Consider the following 21165-nt stretch of genomic DNA (forward strand, 5'->3'; position numbering starts at 1 on the left):
TCCATCCTTCTAAGTTCTTCTGACACGAAACCGATTAATGGGAGGAAATTAAACAAAAGTTTATTAACATGTACACATGGGAGAGACCCAGGATAACTGAATAACTGGCCAAAATGCACTGGCTGAATCATTCACCTTAAATATCTTCAGCTAAAGACAAAAGAGGATGGTTGGGGTAGTGGTTTAGGACTTCAAAGGTGAGGAAGGCAACTGACATGAAAAATGGAAAATCAAATATTTGGTGAGCAAATGTTTGCTGGACATACAGCATGGCACTAAATGGCAATGTTAAAGGACCAAGAACTGTCTTCCTACTTCTCCATTCCTTCAGCAGCCTCCTGGGAACCAATTAGAAAAAACCACTTTCAGGAAGTCTGACTCTGTATACTTAGGGAAAAGGAGAAGGAGAAGGGGAGAGAGGAACAGGCAGAGAAAAAAAATGGTTTGTGAACAACTGAAATATGGTAATAGGATTTCTATACTCTTCACTTTTTCTATATGGGGCTTGATCAATTGGTAGCCTCAGTGCATAAAATTATCTCATACTTAAGGAACAATATTGGGGCTGGAGTGAAAAAAGAAAAGTCAGCTCATTTGGGAGGGTGTGTGAAATGCTGTTGATTATCTCTCCCTTTTCTGGTCTCAAAGGTGAAGTTATCACTTTGCCTTTAATAGGTATCATCCTATTTTAAAAAATCAATAACAGGTGTCAATATGGTTCCACGTCTTTGAGGGAGAAGGAAGAGTGATTGTATAGACAGTACATCCACTTATGGGCACTGTAGCAACAGTTTTCTTTCAAAGCAGAAAGTTACTCATAAAAGAATTTTCTTTGCAGTGTGTAGGAGAGTAAAGTAAAATTTGAGCAGCTTGAATCTGATTCATATATATCTGAGTTTTCTGATTGGAGTTTTCATTTGGTAAAGGAGTCTAGACAATATTGCCTTAATAGGGAGGGCTGAGGAGCTTGAAAAAATTCACCCCTAGGGAAGCAGTAGCTGGCCCATAAAGAAGCCAGAGGGGAGACGCTGTTATGAAAGTTGTGCCTGACCAGGGCACTGGGAGTTGCCTCAAGCGACCTCAAGGGACTTAGGTCTCGATCCAATGGAGAGCAAAGATGCTGTGAGTGAAAAGGAACCAGACTTTCATTAAAAACTCTCTTGGGCCTTGTGCTGCTGGTAGCCATGCCAGAGTTATCCTATTGACAGAATGTGGTGGAACCCAGGAAAGAGCCTGATGACTGGCTGTGGAACTCAAAAAGCCTGGCTTGGGCTTCCCTGGTGGCGCAGTGGTTGAGAGTCCGCCTGCCGGTGCAGGGGACACGGGTTCGTGCCCCGGTCCGGGAAGATCCCACATGCCGCGGAGCGGCTGGGCCCGTGAGCCATGGCTGCTGGACCTGCGTGTCTGGAGCCTGTGCTCCGCAACGGGAGAGGCCGCAGCAGTGAGAGGCCCACGTACCGAAAAAAAAAAAAAAGCCTGGCTACTGCAAAGATCCTCAGAAACGATTGGGAAATGATTGGTAGAGGTGGAAGACTATAAGAAAGTCAGCATCTGAGCAAGATGAATTATTATTTAAATTAACCTATTATAAATAGGTTAATTATAATTAATTAACCTATTATTTAAATTATTTCCTATTATAATGGGAAAGAAGGCAGGACCTCTGTGTATAGATGCAGTTGGGTGGGAGATATGACAGTGGGAGTCTGCAGAAGCTGTCTTCAGCTTGCTTCCATTTCCCTGGGAAGATAGGAGATTAGGTGATCATTGGAAAGGGGATTGAGGTGCTGGAGGAATGAGAAGAGAGGAAAAGTCACTCATGGGAGAAGAAGAATAAGTCAGGAAAATGTCATCTGATTCCTGGGTAGCACTAAGGACCCACTTGAGGTTAGTGATCCGGAATGAAAAGTGAGCCTGCCGGTAGGTTGTAACTCTTCCCACCAATTCTGGGCTCTGCTGTGCCCTTACTGATGGAGGAGTGAAAGGGGTAGTTCCCAGAAGCACATGGGACTTGGGGACCTCTCTTCATACCTAGTAGGATCCTATAGTAGGGAATCCTGTTTGCAGGCATTGATAGCACCTCAAGGATATCACGGCCAAAGTCTCTGCAATTCTTTTGATTGGTCTCAATAAGGTTGCTATTCTTCCAGCCCTCATGTTTGAGTTCTAGGTAAGAGGAATGAAAAAGGCAAATGAAAGCAATGACTGTCCACCAATTAGGAACAAAAAGAAGTAATTAATGAGAAAGATATCCATTGCAACACTCATTCAATAAGCATTTACTGAATACCTATGTGTGTCAGTCAAATTGGGTATAAGGATCCAAAGGAGAACACGACAGGCAAGGTGTCTATTCCCACAGAGCTTCTACTCTACTGGAGAGACACAGAAAATGAACAAACTAAACGAATACAGGTGACCCTTAAATAACGTGGGCTTGAACTGTGTGGATCCACTCATACACAGATTTTTTTCAATAAATATAGTACCTTATTTTCATTTTACATAACCCTGAGGCTAGATTATAAATGTGTACTATAGAATATATATGAATGCAAAGTATTTCTGATCCATCTTCCTGATGGCTATTTCTCATCATCTCTCTGTTAGGTCAAGTGTCTAGCAATGGCTGTAGTTTTGTCACAGGTTCTGCTCCCACTGTGGTTCCAGATCTTTGCCAACAACCTCAGCTGTTAACTCTGTTAACACTTCCTCCCTGAATTCCTCCCACGTTTGGAATAGTAGTAGTTTCCTGATATTACCAAATGTTGGGTTGCCTTACTACATCTTGATTGTCTTTTCACCTTTTCCAATGTCATCATAACTATTTCTTCATATTAAATTCTCTCTATTGAAGTATCTGGTTGGGTTCTGTTTTCTTGATTGAAACATGAATGAAACACAATTTGCTGAGGAGAAATCTGTCATATAAAGAACTGGTTCCCAGAAGAGAAAGTCCAATAGGAGCTAGTCACTTCAGGAAACCACTAAGGTGGGGAAACTAGTAGTGCTAATAGTTTATGAAGAGAGACTACATGGTTGGATTTATTTTCAACACATTTTAGGAAGTCTGCCTGAAATAAAAGAAGGCAGAAGGAGCACCTTCCTTTCTAAATGTGGTTTCTGTCCTCAAAAATTCAGAACTATTACTGAGAAACACTCAATAATTGGGCAATGCTGGGCTGGAGACATTTGTAGTGAGCACCTACACCTCACGTGGCTAAAACGAAGGTGAGGCGAGTGAGGCACTTTTTTGGGAGAAGAATATAAAGGGGCACCAAAAAATCAGTAAGCAAGCTCAATAATATTAATGCAAAAATCCACAATAAAGAAAATACCAAATTTTAATGAAGGCAAGGTCCAACCCTATACTTAGATGACTCATCTCACCCACTTCATTCCATCCCAGCTCAATTGGATGAGAAGATACTGGGAATGTTGGAACACAAGAAGAGGTGTTCCTGCAAAGTCAGAGTTGAAGGTGCTGGAGTGATGCCCAGACCTGGTTGAAGATATTGCCCAACTGCTGGTGGCTGTCCAGGAAATTAGAGGTGGCACGCCATGGGGGTTTCAGTCCTCTAAGGAGGGATGATGCCCAGCTGGTGACGGTAACTTGAGGGGGCATTAAGAAACAGTTTCTGGCACTATGTGGGGAATATTTTTAGAAACTAGAAACTGGAGCCAGTTTTATTTATCAGGGTAAAGAGGCTATCCTGGGGAAGAGTGATAGGAAGAAGAAGCAAAACGGAAATAAGAGTGTCTTTTCTCCCTTCTCCAGTCTTCAAGCCCCTTTTAATAATTCTAATTAGTATATTCCAGCTGGGAGACATCTGAAAAATTAGAAATATGGTTTTTAGAGTCCTGGATCCAGCATCATAAAGCAACATATAGAAAGGTAGGTTTGGAGAGGAGAAGCAATAATTTAATGACTAACACTTTGAGCTTGGCAGTGTGTGCTGCTTTCATCAATGGAATGTGGGTGGAAATGGCATATCAAAATGAATTTCTTCTTCCTGGCAAAGCCACATATAGTTGTTATGGACTAATTGAGAAAAACTTTAGCTAAGGCTGAATTATTAAAAATGTGATAATTTTCTTGAAGTCACTGATGTTTATTGATGTTTATTCATTGCTTTTTTTAAAAAAAAATGTATTCCCTTTTTAGATTCAAAGTACAAAGATGAAAATTTGATGAAAATATTTGTCTATCTACCTATCTATCTAATCTCAGCTTCTCACACCCAGCTGCCCTGAAAGCAGTGATTGTTATTTTTCTACCTCTCTTGGGGAAGAAATAAATAATGTGAAGAAATGATGCTGATCATTGCTCAGGGATCTTCAACAAGGTGAGAGCTGGATTTGTCTGGGAATAACTAAGAAAGTCCTTCTTTCTGCAGGTTCCAAGTACAGTCAATTTAATGAACCAAATCAGTGATTTATCTAAGGAGACTTATAAACATTGACTTTATTGTGATAGCAGAGGTAGTTTGTTTTCTAAAACTGAAAAGTCAGGAGACATGATGAGTAAGTTCTCTTAGATGAGCCTTTCCAAATCCCAGAGCTTTAAAATGAGCCATTTTCTGATACATGTTAGGGAATGTCATTTTAAATTAAATTGTTGGCTTCTGTGCCTACCTTTCAGTGAAAAAAACCCACCAGTCCCTAATGAATTTTCTGTGAGAGGCAAAGCAATACTAGGAAGGTCCTCAGGAGTTTTCTCCAAACATAGCAAATGCCAAGACAAAACAGTGATCGAGTAACTTCTATAAGGGCTTGTGACATTATTTGCTTTTCTTAGATTGTGCTCTTTCTGTAAGGAAGCAAAATTCACATCGTTTTTATTTTGTGATGGCCAGAGGGGCTGGAAAACAGATCATTGATTTGACACACTATTTCCTAGAATATGTTCTACATTTAAACAGTAAGACAGCTCAGTTCTGCAGACAGTATGTGACCTTTGTGGCCAGAGTTCAAATGAGGGTAAACAAGAGCAATTCTCCTTCTTAGCCCATGAAGATGCAATGATTACTGTTGCAGGCAGAATAGAAGATCATAGTAACTGGATGGTTTTACTTGGTTTTATTCTCTTATTCTTTTGAAAAGAACAAACGGTCTTCCACAGTATCTAGCTACTCTCAAATCCATAAGGATAAATAACCCCAGTGATCAGGAAAAAAGATAATATTTTGTGCAAATAACAATGAAGGAACTCTCAAACAAATTCCTGCAGCACTACATATACATTAATGAAGAAGAGGCAAGAAACAGAGGAATCTAGAAAACTTTGCTCTGAAAATCGTGTACCAGAGGCCAGGACAGCTTACGTGAGCCTATAAGGTCAGTGGGTTAGACATATAAAGGACTACCCAGATGATGAGAGAAAGGCCGGGAAGCAGCACGGTCCAGCTCAGTGTTCAACTCAGTTCATGGATTCATCCTTGTGGCCAAAAGTACCCAGGCCTTTAACAAAATTCATAATCAGAAATGACAAGTGTTTTCCTCTCTGCGTCACTTTATTTTCTGATTTTTATAATTTATGTCAGAGGCATCAATAAAATGATTTCTATAATTTATGCAAAGAGGAATAGATAAGATGATTTTTTTTTTCCAGGCAAGGCATGATCTTGAGAAAACTTGCCATATGCCGGCCAGGTGGCTGGAGTTAATTTTAGATGTGGCACTTTGGTCAGAACCTCAGAGCCATGCTGACATTTCAGAGGATGTGTAGATCTTAGAGGACAGGAAGTCAGCTCTCCCTCAATGTTACCAGTCGCTGGTGTTTGAGGCAGTAAACCACTGTATGCCTTTCACCTCACTGGTAGATTAGAAACTGCATCATCTTCACCCGTAGGAATTAATAAGGAGCATAAATCAAGTCACTCTTTGGAGAATGCTACTGAAGATTTTCTACTTCACACACACACACACACACACAATATGGGCTTGTTGCAAATCTACTTAATTTATCTCAGTGCCCAAGACCTTCGAATATTGACCCACCACAGAGAAGAACCCATGAAATTATTTTGGAGGGTTTCAGCACTTCAAAGATATGGAAACTTTGGTTTTATTGTTTGGGCCTTTATTAAAGAAATTTGAGATATTGTGCCTTGCTGTTTCCCTGTAATCTTTAGGGAATAGTTCAATTAGAGTGTGAGAGTGGGCAAAAAATGAGAGAATGAATGAGGGGAAAAGAGGGACAAATCTTGGTGGGTAGAATAGGGAAGTGTTGTCTGACATCTTCATCTGATGAAAGACTTTCCTTTTTTCCTTTTCTGACTTTCTCTCCTTTTGAACATGAAATTAAACAAAAACAAAAACTTTATCTCTTTCCTTAATTGACCTACTGAAGATAAAATTTGTTTCCTTTAAAAAGTACCTCTTGTAGGGAAATATAAATTAAACTTTCAGTGGTTTGGAACAATTAACTCACCATTTGGAAGATAAATTATATGCCTGCCTGACCAAAAAATGTGCCTTTTGATCTGAGGAGCAAGATATGTAAAGTTTGAGTCTGCCTAACTGTGATGACAAGTGAGATTTCTCTCAGGCAAAAAAATATAGAAAAAAACAAGTGCAAGAATAAAAATACACTCAGAATACTTTTCCTCCAATCAGAGAGCAGAGAAAACCACATTAACAATTACTTATTGAAATACATTTTGTTTTCCCTGACAGTTAATACCAAATAAAATCAACCAGGGGAGAGAAAATAAGAAAAGTTTTAATAAAGTGAAAATATGACAATAGCACAGGTTAAAATAATATTTTGTTTTCACAAATAGATGCTGTATTAGCATCTAGGGCTACTGTAACAACATGCTACAAACCACGTGGTTTAAACAACAGAAAGTTATTGTCTCACAGTTCTTGAAATTAGAAGCCCAAGATCAAGGTGTCAGCAGAGTTGGTTTCTTCTGAAGGCTATGAGGGCAAAACTGTCCCATGCCTCCCTCCTAGTCTCTGGTGGTTTGCTGGTAATCTTCAGCATTTCTTGACTAGTAGACCCAACACTCCTATCTCTGCCTCCATCTTCACATGGTGTTCTCCCTATGTGTGTGTCTGCCACTGAGTCCAAATTTCCCCTTTAATAACAACACCAATCATATTATATTAGAGCTCACCCTAATGGCTTCATTTTAACTTGTCTGCCAAGACCCTATTTCCAAATGAGTATATTCACAGGTACTGAGAGTTAGGACTTCAACATCTTTTGAGAGAACGTAATTCAACCAAGAAGGCATATTACTGCTTATTCATAGTGAAACACTCACTCTAAGAGTCAACCAATTTGCTAATTGAACTAAGTTATTAATTTTTAGTTAAGCCTTTAACAGACCTTCAGATGGTCAGGGAGAGAATCCTGAGTGATAAGAAGGCTTTGCAATAGAAAACCCTTCAGCGTTTGATTATTCAGAGACGTGTGTTTCTCTGTGCTTGCTTAAAGACCTGTAAGTTGACAGTTTTTCTCTTCAGGCAGTGGCACCAAAGAAGTTTGTGAGCTCTTAGAGACCACAAGCCCCAACACAGACAGCAGGCATATTATGTAGCCTGATGTGTTCAACAGAGGACGGGGAGACCACTACAGCTTGGAGAATGATTGAGTCTTTAAGTCATCTGCACTGCATAATAAAAACTGCTGAAAGGGGCACAGAAACATTTATTTTCAGGGTCCAACTCCTTAGGCTTTTTGAGGGGGTAAAAAAAAAAAAATGTGTTCTTCTGTTGTTTCAGCTCTTTCTCCAGGAAGAAAATACTGAACATTTTACAAACTATAGATGAGTCAAAAAATAGATTGTCTCTGAAGACTGTCAGTAGACCTCTGTGCTCCTGACAGGTGAGATAGACTTTTGTCACCATCCTCCAACAGGAAACTATCCTCAGGTTTTGTCTATGGCATTCATTTTCAAAATGTAGTCTCTGGACCAACAGCATCATCATCACCCGGGAACTTGTTAGAAATACAAATCCTTGGGCCCAACCCCAGACCCAGTAAATCAAAACCTCTGAGAGTGAGGCCGGTTTTAACAAGTTTTCAGGAGATTCTGAAGCTCCCTCAAGCTTGAGAACCATTAGTCTTCACTAAAGTGAATATATTGCCGGCCAATATAATTGAAACCAAAACTATCAGATTTTCGGTCATAATCTGTATTTAGGGTTTACTTTAAACTGTATGTTTGGAGTTACTGGCTATTCTTGCTCTTCTGAAATATTTCTTTGCTAATAAAATTTTAGGACTGTTTTCTGATATAAAAGCAATAAGTGCCAGAATATTTTAGTGTCACATGTTCAAACTGGGGAGGAGAGAACACTCTCAAATGCAACTGTTGCTGAGAAAGATTTCAGACATATCATCCGTCTTGTTCCTCTCATTCAGATTAGAGAAATCTTCTCATAGGATTGCAGAACTGATTTACTCTGAGTGTCTTGCTTTAAACTTTTTTTTAAACACGAATGCCATCCCAGACCTGCTGAATCAGAATCTTTGTTGTTAGGGGTCCGGGTAGTGTATAATCAAAAATATCCTCAGATGATCCCACTGAACACATGTTATAAACCATACAATAAACTTTGCAAATTTTATCCTTGACATCCTTTGAGGGGTGATTATTTTTAACATGAAGACATCTGGTCTACCGTAACCACCTGAGAAAGTAATTAACCATTTTAAAATAAATAAACCCATTTTTTATACCTCATGGAGACTACCACATGGAGAAAGAGGAGTCCCAGCTGAAGGCACTGGGAAGGAGCCTAACCTAGCCTAATCTGGAGGGTTTAGCTGCATCTTGAATGTAATAGCTCCCATTGAGTACATACCATAGGCCAGAGGCTCAATTTACATTATCTTAATAAATATTTTCTCTTATACTTCCAAACACCCTAAAAGATGATTACTATTAGCCCCATTTCTAGACTAGGAAACTGAAAGGTAAGTGATTTGTCCAACACTGCAAAACTAGTAAGTGGAAGAGCTGAATTTGAAGTTGGATCTCTCTCAAGTTTGGCTATTATTTCTCTACTGCTGCCATACACAGAAGCGGCAGGCACTGGAAATTTAATACAGATTTGTAGAGTGTTTCAACAAGACAGTCTGACAAAACATAACAACAGGAAATCCAGGGGCAAGCAGCCGGCACCAGTGACACAGGTCAAGAAGCAGCACATGCTGGATGCAACCAAAACACCCAACAATAGAAGGACAATGAAAAATAAAAGTGACTTAACATTTGTTGAACTTTTTACTATGTACTAGGCTCTATTCAGACACTTTACTGTTTTAACTTATTTAATCCTTGTAACAAATCTATACAGTAAACATTATTCTTCTCTCAGTTTTACAGAGATGTTAAGGAGCTTCTGCAAGGTCACTGAGATTTGACTCAGGCACTCTGGTTTCAGATAATGCTCTTAGCCATTATGGAAGTTAGGATGTATCATGATGATGACAGTACCACATGGTAATGTATATAAGAATTATAAACATGTAGACTACACCAACAAAAGTGTGTGGATAATATTACATACCAATTCAAAACTACTGAATAATTTGTTCAATTGCATGCTACGATAAGTATAAGACATTTAACATGTATTTTACACTATACATAGAGAATCCTAAAGATGCCACCAGAAAACTACTAGAACTAATCAATGAATTTGGTAAAGTAGCAGGATACAAAATTAATGCACAGAAATCTCTTACATTCCTATACACTAATGATGAAAAATCTGAAAGTAAAATTAAGGAAACACTCCCATTTACCATTGCAACAAAAAGAATAAAATACCTAGGAATAAACCTACCTAAGGAGACAAAAGACCTGTATGCAGAAAACTATGACACTGATGAAAGAAATTAAAGATGATACAAAGAGATGGAGAGATATACCATGTTGTTGGATTGGAAGAATCAACATTGTGAAAATGACTCTACTACCCAAAGCAATCTACAGAGTCAATGCAATCCGTATCAAACTACCACTGGCATTTTTCACAGAACTAGAACAAAAAATTTGACAATTTGTATGGAACACAAAACACCCTGAATAGCCAAAGCAATCTTGAGAAAGAAAAACGAAGCTGGAGGAATCAGGCTCCCTGACTTCAGACTATACTACAAAGCTACAGTAGTCAAGACAGTATGGTACTGGCACAAAAATAGAAATATAGATCAATGGAACAGGATAGAAAGCCCAGAGTTAAACCCACGCACACATGGTCACCTTATCTTTGATAAAGGAGACGAGAATATAGAATGGAGAAAAGACAGCCTCTTCAATAAGTCATGCTAGGAAAACTGGACAGCTACAGGTAAAAGAATAAAATTAGAACATTCCCTGATACCATACACAAAAATAAACTCAAAATGGATTAAAGACCTAAATGTAAGGCAAGACACTATAAAACTCTTAGAGGAAAACATAGGCAGAACACTATGACATAAATCACAGCAAGATCCTTTTTGACCCACCTCCTAAAGAAATGGAAATCAAAACAAAAATAAACAAATGGGACCTAATGAAACTTCAAAGCTTTTGCACAGCAAAGGAAACCATAAACAAGACGAAAAGACAACCCTCAGAATGGGAGAAAATATTTTCAAATGAAGCAACTGACAAAGGATTCATCTCCAAAATTTACAAGCAGCTCATGAAGCTCAATATCAAAAAAAACAAGCAACTGAATCCAAAAATGGGCTGAAGACCTAAATAGACATTTCTCCAAAGAATATATACAGATTGTCAACAAACACATGAAAGAATGCTCAACATCATTAATCATTAGAGAAATGCAAATCAAAACTACAATGAGATATCATCTCATACCAGTCAGAATGGCCATCATCAAAAAATCTGCAAACAATAAATACTGGAGAGGGTGTGGAGAAAAGGGAACCCTCTTGCACTGTTGGTGAGAATGTAAATTGATACAGCCACTATGGACAACAGTATGGAGGTTCCTTAAAAAAACTAAACATAGAAATACCATATGACCCAGCAATCCCACTACTGGGCGTATACCCTGAGAAAACCATAATTCAAAAAGCGTCATGTACCACAATGTTCATTGCAGCACTATTTACAATAACCAGGACATGGAAGCAACCTAAGTGTCCATTGACAGATGAAAGGATAAAGAAGATGTGGCACATATATACAATGGAATATTACTCAGCCATAAAGAGAAACGAAATTGGGTTATTTGTAGTGAGGTGGATGGACCTAAAGTCTGTCATACAGAGCGAAGTAAGTCAGAAAGAGAAAAAGAAATACCGTATGCTAACACATGTATATGGAGTCTAAAAAAAAAAAGGTCATGAAGAACCTAGGGGCAGCACGGGATTAGAGACACAGACCTACTAGAGAATGGACTTGAGGACATGGGGAGGGGGAAGGGTAAGCTGGGACAAAGTGAGAGAGTGGCATGGACATATATACACTACCAAACATAAAATAGGTAGCTAGTGGGATGCAGCCGCATAGCACAGGGAGATCAGCTCGGTGCTTTGTGACCACCTAGAGGGGCGGGATAGGGAGGGTGGGAGGGAGGGAGATGCAAGAGGGAAGAGATATGGGGAGATATATATATATATATATATATATATATATATATGTATAGCTGATTCACTTTGTTATAAAGCAGAAAGTAACACACCATTGTAAAGCAATTATACTCCAATAGAGATGTTAAAAAAAGCATTATATTTAAAGGGTAGTCTTTCAAAGGGCTATATTAGCTATCAATTCTTGTGTAAGAAATTACCAAAATTTAGCAGCTTTTAACAACAAACATTTATCATCTCATATTTTCTGTGGATGGGGAATCTTGACATGACTCATCTGGGTTCTTTGGCTTTGGGCTTTTCACAAGGCTGCCATCAAGATATTGGCCAGGGTTTCAGTCATCTCAAGGCTCCATTCAGGCAGGACCTGTTTTTAAGTTCACTCATGTGGCTCTTGAGTGGCCTCAGGTCCTCACTCACTGTTAGTCAGAGGCATCAATTCCTTGCTATTTGGGGTAGGAGTGCTGACAACATGGCTACTTGCCAGAGAGAGAGAGAGAGAGAGAGAGAGAGAGAGACCATAGTCTTTTTGTGACCTAATCTCAAAAGTGACATACATATCACTTTCACCATATTCTATTTGTGAGTCACTAGGTCCAGCCCACTCTCAAGGGGAGGAGATTACATGAGAAATACCTGATTACAATAGCTGGTGTTTACTGTGGGCCAAGTTAGATGTTTCCTACTACAAGCATAGATGTGTTTTGTTATTTGTAGCTTTTCATGAACATCTTTTTTCAAGCCATTTTGGGGCATATTTCCCAAAATTTAATACTTTAAGCAAAGCTTTTGAATAGTTTAGAAGCTCTTGGAAATAAAACTAATATATACTGGTATATGATTTACAGCACTCCATAGTTGAAACACAGTTCACTTGTGTTACCTCACTTGGTGCTTGGAAGAGGTTTTTAATTGCAAACTCACACAAATTTTTCTTAAAGTCATGATGCCTCCCTTGTTACTTATTATGGGACCACTTAAAGAGGAAAATATAAGATTTCACAGATTGGCCCAACACTGAGCCCAGGGTCTTTTACAACAGGAGAAATAAAGATGAAGCTCAAGGAGTAGGAGGGGAAAAAAAGTAATTTGAGAGAATAGACACATTTATGAATTCCAATCAGCCTGGTGGAAATATCTTATAGTCTCCTGGAAATACAGAACTGAAGCTGAGAGGTGAGAACTGAAGAGCTTTTTCTTACTTTATAATTTTGATTTTAAAAGTAACAGGGCTTCCCTGGTGGCGCACTGGTTGAGAGTCCGCCTGCCGATGCAGGGGACACGGGTTCGTGCCCCGGTCCGGGAAGATCCCACATGCCGCAGAGCGGATGGGCCCGTGAGCCATGGCCGCTGAGCCTGTGCGTCCGGAGCCTGTGCTCCGCAAAGGGAGAGGCCACGACAGTGAGAGGCCCATGTACAGCAAAAAAAAATAAAAAAGTAACATACATTCATTGAAAAAGTTTCAGACAATTTTTAAAAGCATAAAGAATAAAAATGTTATAGTCATACAGTCTAGAGATATAAGCTGTTAATATTTCCTAAGGCTAGTCATAGAAATATATATTTGTGTATGCCAAAAAAAATGGTGTGCAAAGTCTGATGGTGATTCCGTCTTCTAAAGGGTGTCAGCTGATTCACATTGGTATTAGGAGTGGGTGGGTAAATCTCTTCAGTTAGAGAGACTGCTGAGGTAGGAGTAGGAAAAGATGAAAATATCTACATCTCTGCCAGTTCTGTGCCATTGAAGGGTAGGGTCTGGGGTCAAGGGCACACCGTTCTGCAGGGAACATTAGAATGTTTACACAGGCAGAAGTAGTTCCTAGAACTGAGAAGAGGCTGAGACTTTAATATGCTTTGTATCATAAAGTGAGAGGAATTGAGCTTGACCAGGGAGCATAAGAAAGGGGTACCCAAAATAGAGAAGTTTTAGAGATCAAAGGAAGACTGAAGGACTTTCAAGGACATGTATATGCATATTCATTTTTTCTTTATTTCACTGATGCTCTATTTCCTTTAATCTTCAGTAAAAAGTGGATGTGATTGTATATGTGAGATTGAAAAGGGCTCTTTTCCATATCTCAAGTGACATGATATAGAACAGGGATACCATGAAGAACAAAAAGAACACTTAGCAAATTTAAATTAAAAATCAAGTCTATGGAGATAGCAGCTTAAAGAACTAGGATTCAAAGGCACAATATCTCTTCCCAAAGACTCTCCTTTTAGCAACCATATTGGTTTTTTTATTCTATACTACTGCTCCACTGATCCACCACAGAGATTTATATCTGGGTAAATTGAAGCGAAAACATTCAGAGGAGGCAAAACTGTTAAGAGAAGAACCCACAGTGAAGCATTTGGAAATATCCACAGTAAAGAGATGGTCAAAGAAATGGACAAAAAAAATAACAAAAAAAAAGTGAGTATTGCATAAATGACTGGATGAAGAGTTTCAAGGATTGGAAAGTCAATAGTGTCAAGAGTTATCAGGGGTTTACACAAATGAAGATAACAACAAATCCCCTGGATCTGGCAAGAAGGAGGGCAGATAATCTTAGAAAGAAAGAAATATGCAAGGAGGGAGGATGCAAGCTGAGAGCAAGCAAAACCTAGACTGAGGTTAAGAAGAAGACAAATGAATAAGGAGTGAAGGTAATAAGTGAATATTTATTAAGGAACAGGATATCCTCATGGCAGTCTCAAAATAACTCCCTGTAAGTTAATTAGTAATTATGGGGGTAAGGGGAGTAGTAAATTTACTGCAGATAAGTCTGGAGTACATCAACAAATGATCCAAGTTAACCTTACCTAATGGGATACCATTTTTATAAAGACTGAATGACTTACAAACTATAATTATTCAGATTTTAGTATTTGGTAGTCACTTTCTTTAAAATGAATGGAGTGAGCCAATCACCTCAAGGAAAACATAGTATTTGCTGCCAGCGATAAAATTAGAACATTGGGGGCTTCCCTGATGGCGCAGTGGTTGAGAGTCCGCCTGCCGATGCAGGGGACACGGGTTTGTGCCCCGGTCCGGGAGGATCCCACATGCCGCGGAGCGGCTGGGCCCGTGAGCCATGGGCACTGAGCCTGCACATCCGGAGCCTGTGCTCCGCAACGGGAGAGGCCACAACAGTGAGAGCCCCGTGTACCGCAAAAAAAAAAAAAAAAAAAAAAATAGAACATTGAAGCAAAAATTAGAAATTCAGGAAAATTCCATCTACCACCATAATTTTGATAGCTTCCCAGTCCTGAATAACTTCTTGATGAGATGGTGTTAATATTAAACAAATGTAATTTTTTGATATTGATAATGAAATTCGACATTTGGAAGATCTGCATAACCCCGGAAACCAATATTTTCCAAAATTACCAATGCCTGATGTTTCAAAATCTTGCATGGCTGCATAGTTCAGTGATATGGTTTCAGATTTCACATTGAAACTAATCTTTAGGTAACTACTTCTTATTCAGATGTGACGTAGTATCAAAGACAAATATCCACAATTATCTGAAAATCTGTTGAAATGCAACACAGTTTTAAAGCTCGTCAGTTTTAATTTCTCATACAGTAAACAGTGATAGATATAACCCAAATGAACAAAATCTCTTTGGCCTCCTCAATAATCTTTAAGAGAATAAAGTCATCCTGAAACTGAAAAAGATACGTTGATTTTACTGGTGTGGTCATTTGATTCAACTCTGAGGAGACTTGCTGAGAAATTTTTAATCTAAATTGGTATAGTTGATTCTGAGGCTTTTCTGTCTTTTTCCATTGACTGGCAATGAATTGACTGGCAACAGAAGGGTTGCTATTTTCATGGAGTTTTTTAGAGATAAGTTGTAAAAATGTGTAATTTACATTCTGAATTTACATTTGAAAATCTGTAGCTTTTGAAATTCATCAAATTTGATCAGAACTTATTATGCCAAAATTGATTGAATCAAAACACATTTACAATTTTTGTTTTAGATTTTTGCTAAAAGAAGCTGTTCCGCATTAGGTTAAAATGTCATTTCTAAATGTCCAGGCTTTAGTAACAATCATAATGTAATTACCTCAGTGAATTCATTTCTGCAGAGAAGGAACAATGGGTGATAAGCAACTATTAGCAATGGCATAACTAAATGATGGTAAAACTTTTGTTCTTTTTTCTAAAAAAAAAAAGCTATTTCACGATAGTAATAGGTTTATGGGCACCAATTTCATAATGCAGTTCACCAGTACAGCAAAATGCTAATCAATATTCATCATTGCAAATTAGAAAAATAAAACAACTTTTATTACGAGTTAGGAGAAGAAAAAATTAAGATTAAAGGGACCTTAAGCAATTTTTTAAAAGCTCCTTATTTCTCCTATCATGAAATTCTACAAATTAGAATGGAAGTGTAAAAGATGTCATTTAGTCAGATGTGAAGTTCACCTTTTACAAATATGGAAATGAAGATGTGTGTAATAAAGTTGAGAGAAATTTAACACTTCTGAAAATCTTACCATGAAATACACTGAATGTTTGGTAGTTAGGCTAAGAGGGCATTGTCAGAGGTCACCTGAGTGTGATTAACCATAAATACATTTATTTTTCTCTCACAGTATAGTACCTAGGTGAGTGTTTCTTGATGGTGGGCCACCACTGCCCCAGGCTGACTCTTAAGGACCGAGATCCTTTTCACTTTGTTATCATTTGGTGCTCAAAACTTTCTTAGCTGGTGCACAAAACTTTCTTACCTCTGTTGAGTAACAGCTCATCAGATCACCACGGAGTTTTTATTCTGTAGTAACCATTGATATAAGTGCGCTGTCTGCCTGGTAGAATTCACCTACACCATTCAGTGTCATTTCGTCCATTCTTCTGTAAATGGTTTCTTTATCCAAATCCTAAATTATTCTCTCCTCATATTTTCTCTATCCTTCTTGTGTTGTTCAAACTACCATATAATTTTCTCCTTAGCAGATTATTTCAAATAGTTAAAAGATATAAATGCATTTTACACATGAAAATCATCCTAACTTTGTTTGATTTCAATTTCTGAAATCAGAAATCCCAGTCAACTTTATAATGCTTTTCCAAAAATAGATGAAAAAACAGGCCAAGGAGTAATTGTCCTTTTTAAAAGAATAAACATTTAAAACACAATCTTTATACATATATATTTCCCCCCTCTGATTTTCCAGAATCTCCTAAACTATATCTGCCCCAACATCATTGTCCCAGTGCTCTATTGAATAATTTCCACAAATCCTTTTGCCACCGTTTTACAGCTGTTTGCATTACAGTTTACATTAAGAAGCAGCAAGAGCAGTATCTCACCAGCAGCTAAAATTCAATGTAAAATCAATAGAAGGGAGAGGAAAAATGACTGGTGATCTCAGATTGTAATACTAATTGAGACGTAGGGAGACTAAACCCAGATGGGGACAAAACAGAATGGTGCAGGCAGAAGAAGGCTGGCTGGAATCCCAGACAGTAACAGAGATCATTAGCGCTCACCACATGCATGTAGTCTCCTCTTTCTGGGCACACCGCTGGACCCATGCTCCTGAAAGTGTGGTGCCTTGACAAGGTGTTACTCTATAAACTGTTATTAATCTGTGATGTTGTAAGGAGCTAAGACTAGTATATAAAGCAACTGCATCAGTAAGCACACAATTAAGTTCAGCTAATATTCTTTCCCTAGAAAAACTTTCTCAATGAAGGAAGCAATGTGTTGGTTTATATTCTTATTTAAATATCAAGGATTTAACAGAACAGTTACTTTGAGCAGCACTGCAGGAGAAAACATTCTCCAAATTCTCAGATCTTGTTGAGGACAACTGACTGGTTTTCACTAACGTAATATGAGCAGAAATAACATGAGTCAGCTCCCAAACAGGATATTTGTAGTGGCCACTTGGTTGTGCCACCCGGATCTCCTTTTTCAGGATTGAAATACTCATCCTCCAGCCACTGTCGGTGCTGACAGCTCACAGCCCACTCCCAATGATTGCTTTTGCCTAAAGAGAGCTGATTTCCCTGCTCCTCCTCCCCACCCACAGGGTGACATTGACTTCTTGGGTTACATTTATATTCAATGACTTATCAATTTATGCATATAAAGTCCTGGACTCTACCCTAAATTTTGGACAACTCTGAGAGGCCATCCCAGCTCCAGAGCTCCCTGTGGGTCAGCTGAGGCCTTTGTTTTGACTACATCACAGCTCAGCTTCTCTCTCTGCCCAAGCAGGCTTCTTTCATTCTTTTACAGGTTTGATTCTAAGAGCACTCCCCCAAAATCTTCCCGAACACAAATCTTCATCCCAGAGAGTGTTTCCCAAGGAACCCACCCTGCCATAATGATGAAAAGCAGATGTGACCTCTTCTAACTCTCTCTCTTCTCTGGGCTGACAGTCTTCTGAAGAAGATTTCACTGGAGACCTTAGAAGGTGGAGGAGTCATATGATGAGTCCTTGGTCCCTAAAGGATCCCCTAGAGCCTGAGCCTACTCATCAACAAATATCGGACCAGGATATGACAAAATTTGCCATTTATTTGTTAAGGACCTGAGATTCGTTGTTATGTGTTAAAACAGTTAATCCACACAGACTAATATAAAACATAGATTATTGACTCATTTGTAACTAAATATTAAGTAGATTTTTTATCTTAGCCCCAAACTAGCATGTTTTCCCTCCATTTTTTTTTTGCCAGTCAATTGGGACTACTGACAAAAAGAGTATTTATTTAATTTTGTCAAGTGATCTTTCCTTTTCATCTTTACTTTTAACTTTTCAGTTGCATAATGGTAATTCTTGAAGATATTATCCAAATTTGTTTAAAGAAATATGAGGAGGCAACAAATCAAAACTTTCTTTTGGAAATCTGAAGGGATTATGTAATTTTCTAATGGAACACCTCATACACAAATCATATGCAAAAGTAGTACACTTGAGTACCTGGTCTCAACTTTAGACTTGAAAGCAATTATAAACCTATTACAGTCTAGATAGGTAAGACAAGTTGACATACAATTAAACTGTGCTAATATCCCAAGCTAATGTTTTTCTGATGAAATGGTGACTTGGATAAATTATTCTCTACCACTAAGAAAGGACCAAAGACATAGTTCAGTGAAAAATCATACATGGCAAATAAGAGTAGACTATGATTTAAAAAAAGGAAGCTGTATGCTTTAGCCAAAGAGTACAGAGCTATACACTATGGGTATGTGCTTTTTGTTGACTCATTAAAAGAAGGTACTAATATACACTCTAAGGAGTAATTAAACTTTATAAAGAACGGTGAATGGTTTGAGAGTTACAATTTTATGGATATTGATAGAAGACATGAGTTTTCTGGGTCAGAAAAAAAAGAACAGTTTATTACTCATAGCTATAATAGAAGCCAACTTATCAGCATTTTTTGCACCGATTTCTTGAGTCTAATTGTCACATAGCAAAATGAATAATGCCAGATGGCACCTGCACACACAATAGATTACATTATGTAAGAGAAACTCAGAGCTTAGGGAACCCAAATTGTTTAAAGTGGACAGTAAGCATGCCTGCCCTTTGCTCCAGAGAGAGATATACTCTCTACTTTCCAAGGCTGTGATCAAACCTTGTCTTGGTTCCAGAGGAGAAACTATCTCTATCCTCCAAGGCAGTTCACTATACAAACATCCTTGAAAGATAGTCTAGAACAAAGGGCAGTCAGGGCAATTGCTCAAAAGCCACACAGAAACTCAAGGGACCTGTGGAGAACTGTCTCTCAAAAACCCTAAGAGAAATCCTTTTCTATGCTTGCACATAAAAGTACAAAACTAGTGTTTTACATGCTTATATAAAAAATACAGGGCTTCCCTGGTAGCGCAGTGGTTGAGAGTCCGCCTGCCGATGCAGGGGACATGGGTTCGTGCCCCAGTCTGGGAAGATCCCACATGCCGCTGAGCGGCTGGGCCCGTGAGCCATGGCCGCTGAGCCTGCACGTCCGGAGCCTGTGCTCCGCAATGGGAGAGGCCACAACAGTGAGAGGCCCGCGTACCGCAAAAAAACCCAGAAAAGTATAAAGAAGAAAATATCAATGCTTTGCTTTTCATGTTGTGTTTAACATTTGCTAAAATCATCCTTTGATTTTATATCTTGATCCTTTAGAGTACAGAATATATTCCTTGAGAGCTATGAAGATTTGCAAGGTTTTCCAAATGTTCTAAATTTTTCTTTAATTTCTTTTATGCCAATCCAGTCTCCTTTGGGATTTTCCTCTCAGATTCTACCCTTGTGTAGAGCATTTTACCCGTCTGTTTTCCATCCCTCTGTTACTGATTGATTCAACCATATCTGTGTTTTGTGCCTGGAGGAGGATTTCATCTGTCATGATGAGTACCCAATTAGGCCGTGTTTATTGTCTTGCTGCTGTTACTTTTCCCCCTGATGCAAGTCACAGTGATTGTTTAATGGACCAGAAAACATCTGATGATAACACAGGACCTCTGGGCTCCTGGATTCCTGTGAATGTCTCTGAGGTTCTTTCATTTGGTTTCTGCTGTGGAGCTGACACTGTGAAATTAATGGGCTGACCTAACTGAGGCCACTAATGATTAGCTGTTCTTCTCTCATGAAAGAACGTTTTGTCCAATACCTACACATACAGAGTGCAGCATCAGAGAGGTTCATTTTTCTAGCTTCTTTGCTTTATGATAGCATGGAGTGTCCTGAGGATTATTAAAAGCTTCATCATAGATACACAGGCATGTCATCTGCCTGGCTTCTGTGAGCATTTGAATTTGAGACTATTTAAAAGATAGTAATGAGAAAGAGATGGGAAATTGCTAACCTGTACTTTTTGACCTATCAATCACAGTAGTTATGGAACCAAACCCTAGCTAACAGCAGATATTCTTCTCTTAGGAAGAGTTGGGGTAGAAGTGATCAATTTAATGGATGCAAAGATTGTGGGGCATGAGAATATATATTTTACTCAATAAGTCAATAAATATAATTGACTGGTACCTGATATATTAAGAGTTGGGAGAGATACAAAGTAGAATGATTCTTTCATTTTAATAGTGTATAACCTGTAAGGAGAAAAGGGATATAGAGGTGTGAAAAGTTATGCAGAAAATAGGACAAAATAAAATAGATAGTAATGGAAGAAAATATATGTCATAGGGAATAGCAGAAAGCGATCAGTTACCAACTGGTAAGGATTTAAGTGTTTCAGTGTTCATGAGAGACAGAGAGCTTCAGGCTGGGGGTGATCAGAGAAAGTATCTCATTTATGCATGGCAGCTGGTTGTCTGTCAATGTTGAGAATGTGTCCCAAGTGAAAAGACATTGAAGAGAAGAAAAACTACAGTAATTGTCTTTGCTTAGTCTTTTCCCTGGATATGTAGAATTAAACAGGAGCCTAAGTACATTTGAGAGTCATTGCCAATTTTAGCCCAGAAAGAAAGTAATTATATGAAAGCTATTATTCAAATAATCCAGAAAATATTAGAATGCCCATCAGACTACACAAGTGGAAACTCATTCACATAGAAAAAATAGTTTTAGAAATCCAATATTCAGCGTTGTAATCAGTATATGATATATTAGACACAGCACTGGAGAAATGGGA

The sequence above is a fragment of the Delphinapterus leucas genome, chromosome 8 (genome assembly GCF_059928025.1).
Source record: "Delphinapterus leucas isolate spDelLeu-1000000601 "Yukka" chromosome 8, BTC_Dleu_Yukka2, whole genome shotgun sequence".
Classification (NCBI taxonomy): Eukaryota; Metazoa; Chordata; class Mammalia; order Artiodactyla; family Monodontidae; genus Delphinapterus; species Delphinapterus leucas.